Source organism: Drosophila sulfurigaster, chromosome 2R (genome assembly GCF_023558435.1).
Source record: "Drosophila sulfurigaster albostrigata strain 15112-1811.04 chromosome 2R, ASM2355843v2, whole genome shotgun sequence".
Lineage (NCBI taxonomy): Eukaryota > Metazoa > Arthropoda > Insecta > Diptera > Drosophilidae > Drosophila > Drosophila sulfurigaster.
In genome coordinates, this window is record NC_084882.1 from 26782581 (window position 1) to 26796133 (window position 13553).

At 38.6% G+C, this 13553-nt stretch overlaps 2 protein-coding genes across 2 annotated transcripts in view; both read right to left on the reverse strand.

Moving 5' to 3' along the window:
- Positions 1–5676, reverse strand: part of LOC133835699 (AF4/FMR2 family member lilli) — a 61072-nt gene extending 55396 nt beyond the window's left edge. Inside the window, 1 exon segment of the mRNA XM_062265735.1 lies at positions 4915–5676. The gene's annotated coding sequence lies outside the window, so the exon portion shown is untranslated.
- LOC133835707 (uncharacterized) overlaps positions 1–13553 on the reverse strand; it is a 171779-nt gene that overhangs the window by 84361 nt on the left and 73865 nt on the right. The window lies entirely within an intron of this gene.

Below are 13553 nucleotides of genomic sequence, written 5' to 3' on the forward strand. Positions count from 1 at the left end.
ATATATTTTCACTACAAAATTGACCATCAAAATGTGTAAATATTTCTATTAAGATAAATGGTTTTTATTAAATAAATTCTTTTCAAAAACTTTAGCACTATTTGTAGAAATGCCGGCGGCAATTTATTTTCTATTTAATATTCGCACATAAAAGGTTTTTTGGCACAAAAATACAATTTTCTTTTTATACATATATCGTGTTGTATACTTTGATATGCAGTTTAACTTTTAGCTGCGAAATGATTTTCAAAAAATTTGTATTTTGAAGTTTTTTGTTTTGTTTTGTATTTATTTTGCAAAAATATTTTGAATATTTTTGATTGACGGACGCCGCGCGGGTGGCGAAAAAAATCGTGAAATCGAAAGCAGCCGAGACGAGCTGTTGAGCCGTCAATGCGCTACTGGCACGAGCGGTGAAAATTGAAAATGAAAATGGAAAACTCGGCATCGGTGAAAAATCATCGTATCAGCCAGAGCAGCGATGGCAACAACAACAACAAGGCGACAAGGCGGCAGATGCGGCAAATCGGCTGCGTCGGCGTCAACGTCGTCGTCGTCGTCGGAAACGAAACGAGAAATGCCCGAAAAGTGTTTTCTGTGTTTGCTGTGTTGTCTGCTGCCTCGTCATCAGCATGAGACGAGAGCAACAAATTGTATCAATGTAATTGTTGCTTTTGTTGCGTTATGCCATTTATTTATTTTATTTTCTTTTCTGTTCCTTAATGCTTTATGGCACCTCTCTTTCGGAGGTGGTGGGAGAGAGAGAATTGTGAGCGAAGAGAGTGAGAGTGAGAAACCGGCATTTCCGATTTGTTGTTGCTCCGGTCGCCCATCAACGACAGGCTCCACTGCTTAAGCAAAAAGCCGTGTGGGCTTTTTTTTTTTTTGCCGAGTGTGAGTGAAAGAGAGAAGCCCAGAGATTGCAAAAGAGAGTGTGTGAGAGAGAGAGAGAGTGAGTGGCATATGTGGGTGTATTGAGAGTTGACCTAACAAATTGTCACAGCTAATTAAAAGAGAGCGTGAGAAGCAGTTCTCTTTATCACTCCCTCCCCGTGATGAGAGAAATGGGAGAAATTCCGTTACGCTACGGCTACGTAATAGTTTGGCAATCTGTGTATAGAGAGACGTGTTTGGTATGGCAAATAAATAGCGTCATATGCCGCTTATCTATAGGTAAATTGCTTTCACTTTTCTAGCATTTTGAGTAGAAACATCGTTTCATAATTGCCAATTATCGTATTGAATGACGTCAGTTGCATGGTGCGTATGCGTAATTCTCGATATTAAGTATACGCACAGTAGCAGCTCGTTCAGGTTGTTGATGATGATGAGTCGTAAAAATTGAAAACAATAGAACTCTATTAAATAGATGGCAAAGTGAACGAATGTATCATGGAATATTCTCGAGTTCGTTAAAAAAAAAAAATGTTCGCCTTCTACTTGTGTTTAGTGAATTAACTTTACCGATATTGTGTGTCGACATTTAATAAAAGTCAAAAGGGAATAGAAGTTGCCCTTTTGACCTGATGATTTCCACGAAATGCAAACACTTCAAAAGTCAGCAAAACAGACAAATATGCAAAATGTTGCCACCCACAGTTGAAGCAACAGCAGTGGCAACATCAGCAGCAGCAGCAGCAACACAGTAGCAACAACTATAGCAACGGCAATTAGAGTTGCAAGCGAGGCAACAACGCCAAAAGGAGCCACATCCCCCGTGTTTGACATTTAAAGGTCAAAGGTTCAGCATCAATCAGTAAACGCAACGAGAGTGAAATATTAGGACTGTCAAAACAAAAGCGAAAAACTGAGACTACTACGGCCTGCCTTTTTCGTTGGTGTTGCTGTAACAGGCAGCACCGTATCGTAATAATCGCATGAAAGGACAGACAGGAGGACGACAGCAACAACAACAACAACAACAACTACTGACAACAACAATAAATCAAGCAGAACATAGCTTCAACATTAAGGATAACAGCAGAAGTAAATTTGTGCTGGCATTTCAACTTGTTGATTCGCCGCTTGCCAGTTGGCATTTTAGATCCAACGACCAAAAACAGGTGGGTGGCCTAACTCCCAACTCTCGACTCCCCAAAAAATATTTTGTTTTTGTTTCACGGAAAATATTTCCACTGAGGGCGGGCAATGAAAATGCTTGACTCGACTGCTAATAGATGCGATTAAACGCCCACATGCTGAAGCGAAAATTGAGCAGGGTCCTTGGAGAGAGAGAGAGCAAACGACTGAGACTATTAGCTACCCTGTAAATCACATTAAAGGGGTGTCAGTTACTTTATATAATACATTCAAATGGGTTACATTCTAACAAATAATGGCAAGAGTTCTCTTTTCCGTTCAGTCTGTCCTTTAACTGGTAATTTTTTCGCTGTTTGATTCTTACTCCCACATTAGCAAGTGGGCAGCTCTTTATCAGTAAGTGGGCAGCTCTTCATCATTAAGTGGGCAGTTCGTGAAAAAAAGGGGCAAATTCAATGCTCTATTGTTATTAGCTTATGTGATTTCGAAGTGAAAAGTATAGCTATCTTAAGCTCCAATATAATGGATGTGTGTTAAATGTTACGGAAAAGTTTACTGTGAAAAATCAAAAGCAACTTTTCGGGGCAATTTCTGAGAAAACTATCGAAGGGATCTGGGGTCTTAAATCTGCCCACTTTCTATAGCAAACTGTTTCAAGCGTTGGCTAGACAACTACATACATATAGCAAATTATTGTTGGAGTTCGGCAAAAGACGGCGAGGGATTTGCAGGCTCCCAAATATATACGAGTAGATACAATGTTGTTGTTGCTTATTACTTGATGGTACTTTGACCTTTGCGGTTAGCTGCCTGCCTGCTTGCTTGCCTGGCATGTGTGTGGGTTGGATGGGTATGGATGTTGCCATGACAGCGCAACAGGAGCAACTGGAGACAGTTGTGTACGTGTGTGTTTGTGTGTGTGGGGACAAGGATAGCAACTGTTGCTGCCGCTGTCATTGTCGATGGGAGTGTAAAATGGCGGCAAATGCCAGCGCTCTGGCACTGGAATGAATTATATGAATGAATGAATGAGTGAATGAAATTGCGGGAATCAATGAAAAAGCTCATGTGACGTCACATTGACAAAAACTTGCCACACGCCTCGAATTTCATTCAATGAAAAAGCCTCTTGAGAATATAATCGAGAACCAGAGAAAGATAAAGACAGACACAGAGAGAGAGAAAGTTCCTTTCTTTCCTGACCGTTTCAACTTTGGTATTTGTTGGTGTGCTGTCTGTATTCACAAGTGTATTCGATGTTATTCAAATGTCAAATTCAACTGAATATTGTGTCTCTCCAAAACAGAACACACACATGTTGCACACAGACTCGAGTGAGTTGTGGCCGTAAAACTGGTTGAAACGTTATTTAATTAGCACTTTTTGCGCTTGTTGCCTGTTGAAGTTGCAGATTGACCTTTGACACCGGCTGCCACACGCGTGTCGTATGACATTTGGCATTTACGAATGTTGTGTTTATGTGTGTGGTTGCTGGAGTGGAAAACGTAGCGTAGAATGTTGCACATACACACACAATTGTGGAGGCGTAGCTGCGGCACACATAATTGCCGAGCTAATTGATTTGCTACACGGTTATTCGCCGTGTTAACAAATCTTTCTTGACTAAACTTTGAATTTAATGAGCTCTTTTGATTCTTAATTGGAACATTATTGTGTTTGCATTTGGCTTTTGCGCTGAGCAAGGTTTTTAAATTTTTTAAACAATTTGAAAAAAGAAAATGTGTATGCTAATGACATATTCTTTTATCTATATAAAATCTTTATCTTAATTATATTTATTCCTATTCTAAACAGTGCTATATTCGTTATCCTATCTATAGTTGATCAACACTTTGATTTTCATTCTCCTGTCTATAGTTGATCAACACTATGATCTTTGTTACCTTATCTATAGTTGTTGAACACTGTAAATTTGGTTCTTTTATCTATAGTTGTTCAACATTGAGATTTTCGTTATCCCATCTCTAGTTGTTCAACACTTTGATATCGTTCTCCTATCTATAATTGCTCAACACTGTAATTTTCGTTTTTCTAACTACAGTTGTTTAACACTGTGATTTTTGTTATCCCATCCCTAGTAATTCAATAATGTAATTTTCGTTCTCCTTTATATTTTCGTACTTCTATCTATAGTTCAACGCTGTGATCTTCGATATCCTATCTCTAGTTATTTAACACTCTAATTTTCGTTCTATCAAATATTGTTTAACACTGTGATCTTCGTTCTCCTATCTTTAATTGTTGAACACTGAGATTTTCGTTATCCCATCTCTACTTGTTCAACACTCTGATCTCGTTCTCCTATCTTATTTGTTCAACAATGTCATTTTCGTTCTCTAATCTAAAGTTGTTCAAAACTGTGATTTGCGTTATCCTATTTATAGTTGTTCAACACTATGATTTTGGTTATCTAATCTAAAGTTGTGATTTTCGTTCTATATTTAGTTGTTAAGACTGATCATCTCGTTCTCCCATCTATACTTGTTCAACACTGTCATTTTTGTTCTCCTATCTATAGTTGTTCAACACTGTGATTTATTTCCCTAAGCACACTTTTATTCTCGTGCTTACTTTTAGGCTTTTCAAGTACTCAAAATGCATTCGCTTTAGTTTTCCAGTGTTTAGTGCGATCTTGCAATAAAAATTATCATTAAAATCCCGCATAAATCATAAATAATCCGCCAAATGAAATGGCCATAAACAGCGGCAGATGGAGAAGGAGAAAGAAGACGACTTGTGCAACTGCCTCTTGGCTGCCCATTAATAGACTTGTTTAGATGTCAGCTAAGCCCAAGCTCAGGCAATATACCCCTTTTTTGGAATAGTACCCGACGAGAGACCGAAGCTACTTACCCGCCATAAAAAGGCAATCAGATGTCGTCGATGGCACAGCGATCTGCAGCGATGTGAGATGCACGCAAGCCGGGGCAAGAGGGCAGGCGATGCGATCCTCGCTAGTCGAATCAAGATATAGCGCGCGTAAATAAGAAGTTTTCAGCGGCAAAGAACCACAGAGAGACAGAGAGAGAGAGAGAGTGAGATGGCACGCGCAAGAGATAGAAAGAAGTTGCAAGCGATCTGCGACTGCGTTTGTAATTAATTACAAGGCGGGCCAAAACTGGCGACGCACGCGCGCAAGCTTGACTTCAAACCTTGGCAAAAAAAACCAACGTTGGACGTGGACTCTCCAAGCGAGATGGCCAAGACGCGATAAGACAACAGAGCGACGGCGACGGTGACGGCGACGTGCAACGTGCAACTCGAAGCTAGTCAAAGGATGCGCGCCGGCTACTGCGATTACGCGATGCGGCAGCAGAGCAAGAACAGAGAGCGAGAGAGATAAGCGATAAGAAGTCGCGATTCGAGAGTCGAGACACACAGTCGAAGATTATGCAATTTTGATTTGAAACACGCTATTTGGGGACCAAGAGAGAGAGAGTACACACACTGAGATTATCCGGTGCGGGGCGGTGCGGTGCGGATGTGTTGATGATGGTGTCGTCAGCGCTTTTTTAACGATCTCATGCAGCGGTCGCGTAAATCGAGAGAGAGCAGAGAGTGCGAGGGAGATGGAGATATTTTGAAGGTAGAACTAAGATTTTTAACTATTTAGCCCGATAATTTCCTTCCGGTTGCGTTTTTGCGTTTCAACTGAGGTTGAAAAACTGTTTTGATCGCGCTGCCTGCCACACTTTTGGCTGCTCCGGCGCTCAGTTTGCTCAGCGCTGATTCCAACTGAGCAGCGGCGACGCTAGCGACGCTGGCGACGACAACGCATCGTGGGCCGATCATCGCCTTACTTAGACACTCGTCTGTCGCCCAAGTGTTGCTCTTGTTGCTGTTGTTGTTGTTGCCTGCCTTACAAACCGACTGTGTGGGCAACTGTACATAGCTGCATGCAACTGGCTGTCTCTTTCTAACATATAACGACAACAACCCCCGCAATTTGCTTTTTTTTTCCAAGTGCTTTTCTCTGCTCAATCGAAAGACTGAGCTTCTATCTTGACACTAACACAGAACAACACACACACACACACACACACACTTAAGCAAGGGTTAACACCTTTCTACAATGGAAATGAAAGATCAACTGGGGCTAGAAAGTTTTTGCTGATTGTGTATTTTTTATGTTTTCCTTCAGATTCTTATCAGTGTTGCCAATTCTTCTGCTTATAAAATAGCTAAAGTAACATATTGAAAACGCTAGAAACCGCCAGACAATTAGGATTTCTTTATAAATTTCGTCAATCATGCCCTATTCTGGTGCAGTTTGTTCTGTGAAATTTGATCCCGCCCAACAATCTCAAATGGTCAATGGGGCTGACCAATGAATGCGTCGCAATATATGGACATATGTATAAAGACAATGCCGCCTCTTGCTGGCAGGTTTTTCAGAGACAGTCGGAACAAACGTTATTTTGTTCGTCTGTGAAATCGCAGATGACGAAGACTTATGGTTGTTTGTCTTGGCATGTGCGTGCAATTCAAAAGTTTCGTATTAATGGTGCATTTGCAATATTTACAAAAGCATTTTGGATCATCGGCTGCATCTAGAGGCAACCAATTCTATCTTGCAACTAAGCATGACGCGGTTTTGTTTATAAATCTTGGGCATTTTAACTGCCCCACACGATCGTTTTGAAATTGTGAAATACCCAGATGGTCATGTATATAGAGTATAAAACTAGCAAAAACTATAAATCGATAAAATGCAAAGATCTTTTGGTATATCGATGTTTTTACCATTGCAATGCAAAATTACTGCAAGGTTTTAAAGTGTGGCATAGTAAAACATAAAAATACACAAAGGTACCAGATGTTTTAAAAACTAAAGTTCCATCAGTTTTGTTTTGCAAATAGCTATAATTCCCGCTAGCCGCTAGTTTTGAATTTATCCCGCATTTTGCTTTCGAAAACCGTCAGATCTAGCGGGAAATAGCTAAATTGGCAACGCTGATTCTTTTATTACAAATCCATAATTAGATTGCAAAAGATTTGATTTGTGTTTGCTTGTTAAATTCTTAGCTTATATTAGCTTGATATATTAAAATTCTTAAAAATGAGATAAGATCAACTACTTTGTATTATCAACAGTTCTTATTCAAATTTGATTTTATAATTTTCCTTATTGGATAATTTATAAACATATTGCCAAAAAGCTTTCAAGTCCAAGCTTTTTGTGCTTGCCGAATTTGTGAATAACATTGTTTTTAAATATGCTTTGTTATGAAATTTAAAGTTTATTAGGCCCATTGTACATTGCCAACATTTGAGCTGACTTTCAAGTCCAGCTCGTGCCAAAGCTGAGTGTGTGTGTGTGTGTGTATGTGTGGGCTTTCAGTTCTAAGTAGGCTTTTTGTCATGGCGTCTTCTAGCCCACACACACACACACACATGCACACTGAGCACACAATCAAACTGTACATAAATAGCTGCTGATCTCAGCCCTACGCCCATTTGCTGCACGGTTGCTGCCCCGCTGCACTTGCGTCATTCGCTGCAGTCGCTCAACTCCAAGTAAAAGGCTCGCTCTTACACACACACACATACGCATACATGCATACAAAATTTAACAAACACTTGTTGCAATTTCGTGCAAATCCTTTTAGCTTTTTTGCTATTCAAAGCTATGCAGCTAAAAATAACACCAACGAAAGCTGTCAAGCAGTGCGAAAGCTTTCGGTGAAAGCTCTTTTTTGGCAAACGCTGCAAAGCGCCCACTAGCAAAAGCGGCGTCGTCGTCGTCACCCACACAGAAAGCGTTGCGCGTCGCAGTCGCAGTCGACGTCGCTGGCGACTGCGCTGCTCATGTGGGTGGCTTCATTGATAAATTTTCCGCTGCTACGTTGCTGCTTTTGTAGCTGCTGCAGCTGGGCCAAAGATTAACTGCAAATTGAATTGCAAAATGTTGCAGCTGTGCAGGGTGTGTGCGAGCGAGAGAGACAGATAGAGAGAGTGCGAGCAGCAGGTAAGGAAAAAAAAGCTGCGCTCCACTTTAAACAACGCCATAGTTGTGGCTATGTGGGTGTGGATCATAGCCAAGCATTAGAGACTCTTGACGTGGCTTTTGTGAATGAATTCCGTTGCCGTCTTTGTCTGTCGCGCAGCCAAGACAGAGATGCGAATACACGACGAGAGTGAGACGGAATTAGCGCAGATAGAGACGGCTAAAAACGCCCACCAAGCCACGACGCTTTTCTCACACACCAATTGGATTTTAATCATATTCATAAGCATATCTACATACATACATCCATACGTATGAATATATATACTCGTCTATTGTGTGGAGTGCCCCCCCCTTTGCCCCCTCGTTAGAAAACGACTTGACTTCATTCACAAAAATGCTTAAATATGGAAACTTGTAAATTAGTTCAAGTGCCCTGGTACACTGAGCGAAACGAATGCTCATTGCACACTCTCGAGCAAATTAATTATACTTAACTCTAAGCCCTCCCACACACACACACATCTTTCACATCGATTTGCCATTTGAATGGCGAGCCATTAACTGTAATTGCTGCCTTTCATAAAGACAACAACTGTAGAGTGTTAAAAACAACTGAGACATCATTAGACCTTATACACATGATTTATAGATCGACTTTAGAACACTATAAAGTCCATTTCATCATGATTTGCCAGTTTTATAGAAGTTAAGCAGGTATCTTTAACTTTAACTTCATCGTGTAAACACGAACGTATTAAGCAAGTTAAATCTTTCAACCAGTTAACTTCCGTTTTTAGCACCGTTTAATGAATTAATGAGAAATGTTTAAGCTACCGAACCCCGGCAAAATGTGCGAAACGATATGAATATAATCAAGGAAAAGGCTGAAGAATACCCTGTAAATAAGGCTTTCAAATAAGATACGAAATATATAATATAATTGTGGAATTTACGAAGTTAAGGTTGTAAAAGACAAGGAGACATGCAAATTAAGTTGGTCATACCTCATATTGATGCTGATTGCAGGGTATAAAGCCAAGCAAGGAGCTGCAAAACGAACTGTGAGTGTGACTACTCATTAAAAGCGACGGTGAATGCGGCTGCTGCCATTTGGCTGTCACTCACTCATTTACACACTTATTCATTCATTTGGCAGACATTTTACAAAGCGCGTTCCATTCATTAGCATTGACTGTAAGTTGTTGTCGTTGCTGATTGTTGGTTGCTCGCTTGTTGCCTGGTCGCTTGTTGCCTGGTCGCTTGTTGCCTGGACAACGTTCAACTCCTTTCGCAAGCCAGAGCTATATTTAGTTGGCATTCACAACCCAGAGAAAGAGCGAGAGACTTGTTAACAAACATTTTATTTTTTAATTGAATTGCATTTAATATTTGTGTTAAAAGCCATGATGTACAACACTTGGCGAAAGGCTGCCATAAAAAGTATCTTTCACTAGTATGTAAAAGCCCCTATATGCTGATGACTGATAATTTATTCTAAAATATGCCTTTTTCTACTCATAAATTCTATACATTTCAATTGACCAGCACCTAAAGCTACGTGTGTGTGTCTGTGTGTTGTTTCGGCTTCGTTTTCATCATCATTAAATATCGTCAGCATTTCGGGGAAGAGACTGAAAAGATACATATGTATCTGATAGATGCACAGCGACACTTTTATTTGGCATTCGCTTTTGTTGATTTATGATAACGCGCTCCATAAAGATCTATGCACATTTTATACGCTATACGATTATCGTACAAAGTTTCATTGATTTTATGCAAATTTTCCTTGTACGTTTGCCAGCACGTTTCATTTTATATATTTTTAGAATACCCTAAATAGGTGTGCTTGATTTAGTCGCTTAGTTAATGTTGTCTTGCAATAATATTGAAAATATCTTGAAAATGCTATAAAATGCTTATAGAGATTCTTTACTTTATCTAATAATCTCATCAATCAGTAAGCAAACAATTTTTTTTATGTATTCTAAGGTATCTTTTAGTTGATCACTCTATTCATAAATTTTTCAGTTGGTTTTATTTGTGGTGTATATAAATTCTAAGGTATCTTTCAGTCGTTCAATCCATTCATAGTTATTTTAGTTGATTTTATTTGTGGTGTATATATTTCTGGCATATTTATTGAGCATTTTCTTTATTGTGTAGCATCAATTTATATTGTTTTATTGGTTTTTGATGGCAGCCACACAAGATGAACGGATTTGGTTACTCGATTTTCGTATTTCGATATAACCAAAACTGAAAGATCTGTGTGCACAGTGTATGCATATGATTTGAAGTATATTGTGTGCTTATGCCACCGCATAAAAAAAAGTTTATAATTCTTCAATTAATAAACGTCGTTTTGGGAGTCGCCTTCCTTTACATTTTTCTTGACATGCGTAAATGCCCAGCCCTTTTCTTGGCCATAAATCTGTTTTATGGGCCAACGAAAAATTTCCACCCAAAAAAAATATAAGTATAATAAGAGTTAATAAAGTTACAGAACTGCATAAAACTTCTATCAATTCTCAGACTCTCAACATTTGCAATTTCAATTAATGCAACGCCCCGAAGACCAAGAAAACTATGTCAAATAAATCATGGACTTACCTCTGCAGCTTGTCGTTCTCTCGTCTCTTTTTGCAAATGTCTCAGTTATGTGATTCGATACAGGCGAATGGCGTCAAGTTGCACACTTCCTGCGAGTCTGCGAGTCATATGGATACACTATCCAATAAGAGTATTATGGCTTTGAAAGGAAGTTTGTACACAGAAAGAAGAAACTTGTAAAAATCAAGAATAAAGATTGTTTGATGTTAAATTAAACAAAGAAGGTTAATTCTTAAATCAAGATCGGAATTTTACAATAAATTTAGATTCAAGATTATAATTTTACTTCAAGAAGAAAAAATTTCAAATTTTAACAAACAATCAAACAATCTTAATTATATTGTTTAAAATAAAACAAAATAAAAAAAGATTGGGTTTTTTTTTGCATATTATAATCATCACTTACTCCTTTTTAAATACGAGAGTTTGAACCCAAGACCAACTCAATTTCAATGTGAAATTAACATGTTTTTAATCTTGCAATCAACTTAAAAATCTTATTTCATTATGTGTTTCTTAAGATCGAACAAATGCAAATGTAGTTCTCAATATAGATTTATTTCTTTTTGTGTAGAAACACTTGTCATTCTAGAGGAGAATTGATCAATTAGCTACAGAATATAAATTGCAAAATATTTAAGTTTGAAATTGGAATTTTGTTATCAATATAAATTCTTTGTTGTTAGGGTATTAAAACGCTATCATCTTAGATATCTATTTATTTTCTTTCTGGCGTTTCTTTGCTTAAAATTTAAATAAATAAATTGAGTTACCACCTTAAGTCTGAATGCTTAATGCTTGTCAACAAGTTGCATATTTTTGGTGTCACATAATTGTCAGTTGTCAGCCAAAGGAAGCAAGCAAGCGAAAAAAATAGAGAAGAAATGCCAGCTAAGGGTCCCATTTGAGAAAATTTCCCCATTAACTTAATTGCTGGGATCTATGCAAATGAATTCCCAGCGCCTTTTTGCCCATCATATTTCCATAGTGTACACAGAGTTTCAGCTCTGCTCGTATGATAGTCCCAGCGATTTCTCTATTAACTTTAAGCAGGGTAAATAGGCAATTGACTTGAAATTGGCAATTATTTTTTTTTTGCCTATTTATTTTTTTTCTTTAGCCAGCTTGAGCTGAAGTTAAGCCAAAACTGTGTGCGCAGACAGTTCACATGTGAATGGATATGGGCTGTCTCTCATGTGCGATGCGAGTTTTGTTGTCGTTCTTGTCGTTGTTGTTGTTGTTGTGGTTGTTGCTGCAGTTGCTTTTGCAGTTGTCTGCCTCCAAACCCAATGCACATTATGAATGAATAATGTATGAATGAAAATTGCATGCACGTGCCTTAAAGCTATAAAATGTTGCACTTTTTTTTGCCAGTTGTTGTTGCGTTGTGGCATAGGCAAAGTTGAAGATGCGTTGGTTAGTTGTTGTTGTTGCTCAAGTTACCAGAGCTTAACTGATCGCAATTTCATGGCAAATTCTAAGCAAGTTCGTCACCTAAGTCACGCATTCATAGCTGGATTACTGATCCGTTAAGCTCCAGATAATAGTTGAGGAATTTGAATAGACTTTGCGTTGCTCTTAAATCGGGAATAAATATGTTATTCAAAAGAGATTAGTTGATTTAAGTGTTACTTAGCTTTGGTTTGCAATTATTTATAACTGCAGATGCTGACAGATTTGTTAATCATTAAAAGAGACTCAAGTATATTATTATTAAAAGTGTGATTCATGGAATATATTAAGTTTCATTGTAAATAGAAGATTGCTTATTTTAGTAGTACTTTGTCTTTGTTTGTCATTAAATGAATGTTAGAGTTCTTTTCAGATTTTGCTACTTAATAAGAAGAATCATTATATGATTATCATTTAGATAACAAATTGGTCCATTTTATGCTTCTTTCTCTTTCGGTCATAGATAATGGTCTAGTTAGAGCACTTAATGCATTGTAAACAATAAGATGTTGCGGCGCCCACATTATTTTTGTGTTATTATAATGCAAACCAAGTTCGTCACCTAAGTCTTTTGTTTGTCAGCACCTGTGCTCATGATGTCTTCATTAGCAGCCTGACTGACTGACTGACTGAACGCTGCTGATAAGCGCGTTGTGTGTGATGATGGAAATCGGTTTTTAATAACCCAGCCACGGGCTTTTAATTAATTGGGGATGGTGGAATGGTGGAAAAGTGGATCGATCTTTTGTCAATTTTTTGTTTTTTAAAGATCTCTCTACTCTACTTGGCTGCCTCAGTAGCCGAGCAATTTAAATGCAAATTCCGATCAGATCTGATCTGAGTTGGGATGAGAGTGCTTTGCATCGTAAAGTTGGCGGATGGCAAGGAAAAAAACAGAAAAAACAGAAGAAGAAATTTAAATTCAATTTAAGCACTCGTCCATTGTTAAATGCAGTTATTAGATTTGACAGTTTACAGTTTGTCGTTAGCTTTGAAGAGTTGCCGCCGTCTCAGCCATCAGCTATGGCTACTAAATTACTTCAAGTTGGGGAATTATCAGCAGCTTGTTTGATTTTCTGGTGCAGCCGCGGCACGAGATGAAAGGCATCGGCGGCTGCGATTTCAATTAGCATTTTGATGGCACTACAAATGAGCGGATAGAACCAAAATCAATGCCATTGATAGGCAATTGATAGCACTTCATAAAGCAGCGGATCGTTTGTAGTAACTGTTGGCGAGGGTCGTCACTAAACTTTGGCAGCTAAGAAATGCAGTTTTGAGACAACTCTCGGTTTGGCTGTTGACGGGTTGCAGGTTGACGTTAGAGGCGGTCACATTATTAAATCATTTGAATTTATGAAATGTCACGCGATTTTCGAAAGACTTGACTCGACGACCAATCAAGCGGCCTCCAGCGGCGCCAGCTGTGACAATCTTGTGGTAATTAAGTTTTTTCCAGCATTTTTGCCAAAACCAC